Source organism: Nicotiana tomentosiformis, chromosome 7 (assembly GCF_000390325.3).
Source record: "Nicotiana tomentosiformis chromosome 7, ASM39032v3, whole genome shotgun sequence".
Taxonomy (NCBI): Eukaryota; Viridiplantae; Streptophyta; class Magnoliopsida; order Solanales; family Solanaceae; genus Nicotiana; species Nicotiana tomentosiformis.
This window is the reverse complement of record NC_090818.1, coordinates 69,740,905-69,745,593: the sequence shown is the minus strand read 5'-3', so window position 1 is coordinate 69,745,593 and position 4,689 is coordinate 69,740,905.

Below are 4,689 nucleotides of genomic sequence, written 5' to 3'. Positions count from 1 at the left end.
GGAGAGGTCAGTGACTGAGATAGGTCCTTAGTGCCGAGCTGTGAACTATGTGAGGGTATATGGATTGGGTTGCACGCCGCAACGAGCCTTATGGCTATTTATGGACTGTAGATTGGGTTGCATGCCGCAACGAACCTTATGGCTACTTATATGATTGGGTCGGGCTGCACGCCGCAACGATATAGCGCTCGGACTGGAAGTTTCCCCTCCGGAGTCTGTACACCCCAGTGAGCGCAGGTACCTATTGAGTGTGAGTACTAAGGGCTCAGAGCCGAGTGATTGAGCTGTTGTGACGAGTTAAGTGTCTGTTGCCCTGAAAGGCTGTACTTGTTTATCATTTGTTGATGCACTTAGTTGCTATCTGTCATTCTTGTGAAATTTCTGAAAGATCCTATATCCGGATTACTTGCACTGTAACTGTATAAACTGATTTGACTTGAACTGCCGGATTTGAAAGCATGTCTACTCTTTGCTGGAATTATTGAAAATAAACTGTATTTGTATAGCTCGTCACTACCTTCTCAGTTCCTTATTTATTTCTGTTACTTGCTGAGTTTGTTGTACCCATGCTACACCCTGCACTTCATGTACAGATCCAGGTGTGTTTGATCATGGAAATCTTTGAGTTCGTGCGCGATCGAGTATCGAAGACTACGAGGTAGCTGCCGGCATCCGCAGACCTTATCTCCCCTTCTATGTTTTCTCTCTTTTCTGTATTGATATTTAGACACTGTTTGTATTAGATTGGATATCTAGATGCTCATGACTCAGTGACACCCCAATGTCGGGCTATTTTTCTGCACTTATGTTTGGGTTTTACCCCATTTTTATGAAAAATACCGGTTATTTGAAATTTCTTAATTCATTTCTGTTAAATATTGAAAGTGTTTGGGAAATGTCAGCTTGCCTAGTATCACGATAGGCACCATCACAGCGGGTTAGATTTTGGGTCGTGACACTAAAGTCACAGTCTTGGCGTGACAATCCAATATAACGTGATACGGGGACAACTAATCCATACCAAGAATAACCTCAATAACCAACAATAAAAGAACAACTATATCAAAACCATTAATAGTAATAATATAAGACTAGTACACTCGATCGACTACAATAGAATCTGCAACCGATGTCGACACATAATCAGGAATATCAAGAGAATCACGAGGCGTGCTCAAGTGCGATGCAAAATATGATCACACATAATAATTAGAACCCGGATCAAACAACACTGAAGCATCTCTATAACAGACTGAGATAATACTTGTGATAACTGCAGACGACTCTACCTCGAGCCTACCAGAAAATGCATAACAATGGGGTTGAGCCCAGTAGCCTGTCCTCCTTCTCTAGGATAAGCTCTAACCAGCCGACCTATACCTCTACCTTGTTGACCCCCACCTCTAGCTGGTTGGGTGGGTGGTGTGGCAACTGGTTCTAGAATCATGACATGGGTACCCTCTTGTGGCATACAATTCTAAAATCTGGGTAATATCTCTTGATGTGATGTGCATCTGCACTCAAAGCAACCCTTTGGCTGACTTGGCTATTGAATCTAAAGCTGCCCCTGAAGACCCAAATGACCAGTACAGAAACTCTTTACCGGGGTACACTTATAGGACCCTGAGCTGGAGAGCATTGTATGATGACTGGCCTGGGTGAGGCCCATAAGTACCATGACTGCGTGAAGTACCATGAGAAACCTGGAGTTTTGACTGAACTGACCTGATATCATGATGTCTAACACATTGACCCCTATCTCCGGACGTGGCTCCATTGAAACCACCAAAATGACAAGGCTTCTTGCCGTTCGTCGCTTCTTACTCCTGACCACGAATGAACTTAATCTTCCTATAAATCTCCACCATCTGAGCTAATTACGTATTAATCTCGGCCTCTCTAGCCATCTAAGTCAATTACGATAGGCAAGCCTATCAATAAACCTCTGCACCTTCTCTATCTCAGTAGGGATCATGATAGCTGCCTGATGAGACAAATCAACAAACCTCATCTCATATTGGGTGACTGTCATACTACCCTACTGAAGATGCTCAAACTGAATACATAGATCATCTCTCTGCGTGAGTGGAATGAACTTCTCCAAGAAATGTTATAAAAACTAAACATGATGGCGCCTAATCCACTTGTTAGGCAAGCCAACACTTTGCAATAATAAAAGAAACAAAACTAAACATTTAACAACACAATATCGTAAATAAAGGGTAAAGTTCCAAATTTCCATAACAAGTCTAAAACCAATACAACTGTTTAAACAACTCTCCAAGACTGGTGTCACTGGGTACATGAGCTCTAAAGAGTACTAAATACAAAGTCTTAAATAAAATATAATACTGTCTCATGCAAATAAATAGTAGTAAAAAAATGAAGGTGACTCCAGAGTCTGTAAACATGTATGCAACAACACCTCGAGTCTCCAATTAGTAACGACTAAGCACCTCTAGGGACTTTGTTGGTGCCAATGCTTGAATCTGCACAAGAAGTGCAGTATGGATACAACAAACCCAATATACTAAGTAAGTATCAGGCATATTCTCAACGAAGTAGTGACGAGGGTATGACAAGACACTTATTAAATTGTGCAAGTAACAAGCAGAAAATAATAGCAACAGAGAAATGAATTAAAGTATAAGTTCAAATAAGAGAATAAATAACCAAGTTCACCGGAATAACAAAATGGCATAATCTTGTGATGCAAACACCACATAGTAAATCAACAAAGAAGAGATAAGCTCAAGACAATATATTCATTGCAGCCTGCAACCCGATCCAATCTCAAAACCAATCCACATGGAAACACCAACAAGAAACAAACATATCAAGGAGAATAATATAATACCATGGGGAAAATGAGCAAGCATAATGTACTAAGGAAAAGATGAACATGACTAGGGCGGAGTAGACAAGTCAACATTTCCAGAACCATCTCATTCATATATCTTAACAAGGCCCAATCATGGCCAATAACATGTAAATAATCAAGTAATTTCATAATCCAACACGGCATAAGAGAATAACACAAGAGGTAGACAAAGACATGAATAACACTAATTCTATCTGCATGTTTAAACCATGACAAACACATATATACACTTGTCACTATGCATATACGCCATCCCAAACACATTTACCACATAGACAGTAAAACATTTACAACATAATTCTCTCAAGTCAAGATTAACCACAATATTTATCTCTTTTCAGAACAAGTTCAACAATCAAATACTGCATTCCCTTTAGAACAAGCCAACAAACAACTTGCATCTAGTAAAATAATAATCAAATAAGCTAAAGCAAGCTTAATTAACCATTATAATACTAAAAGGTTTGATCTTTAACATATTTGGAAAAGTTAACCCAGGCCCATTTGGTCAAAATCTAAAAGCAAGACCAAATTCCGATTACACATTCTTCCCCGAGTCCAAATATGTGATTAGTTTTGAGAACCAGTCTCAAATTGAGGTTTAAATCTCCAAAACTAACTATCTTAAGTTACTACTCAAAATCTCATTTCTACTATTTGAAATCCTAGATTTAGGGGTGAAAATCTAGGGAATTTATGGAAATAAATCAAAACTAAGTTAAAATTACTAACCTTTAAAGTTGGGAAGAAAATCCTTCCTAAAATTGCCTCCTAACGAAGATTAGGTATATAAAATGGAGTAAAACAAACTAATCAAGCAGTAAACACGATTTTCAAATAACCAAATCAAGCATGTACAAATTCACCAAATATGAATATCAATACAATTTGCACTAAGTAGCTTTAATTGAAGTACTCTTACATGATCACAAAAGGGACTATGCCTGAAAAAGAACTATTTTCTCAATAAGTTCCAATGGAATTTATACTAATGCTCAAACATGAGTCTAATTGTCAATGCATGATAAAGCCTCAACTAGTACATCAAGCCCGACACTCTCCACATGTACAACAATCTGCTAACAAGTTCCATGCATATAAAAAATGGGTAAATATACAAATGTCAATGATATGTATGAATGTTTCTACATGAGTCTAAAATATCAATGCATGCATAAGACTCAATCCTTTCCACAGAATCAATACCAGTACACACACCCACACACTCACACTCACACTCACAATGTCACGATCCAATATCCCACCTTAACGCTGTGATGATGCCTAGCCAAACTTGCTAAGCAAGCCAACTCACAATCTACAAAATGTAGCCAGATTCCATTGATTAATAGAGTCATATTATAATTAAACATAGAAATCATCTCAAAGCAGTAAAAATATCTGATCCAATAAAAATGTGACATAAACACGACCAATACAATACAACCCCCAAGACTAGGTATCACAACTACATGTGCAACTACAGAAATAGAATAAGTCTGCATATATAACAAAGCTATTTGAAATACAAATAGATGGGAATAGTAAAGGAACAGGTACTCGGGCACTGCGAAATAAATCCATGGAGTGCAACTCACCTTGGGTCTCCGTGATACCACCTAAGCTCAACGGGAGGTTCCACTAGCACTAACCTGAGGATCTACCCAAAAGATGTGCAGAAGCTTAGTATGAGTATACCACAACCAGTACCCAGTAAGTATCAAGTCTAACCTCGAAGAAGTATTGGCGATGCAAGATGCATCAGAATATTACAACACAAATATTAACGAAGCTTTGAAATGAAATAA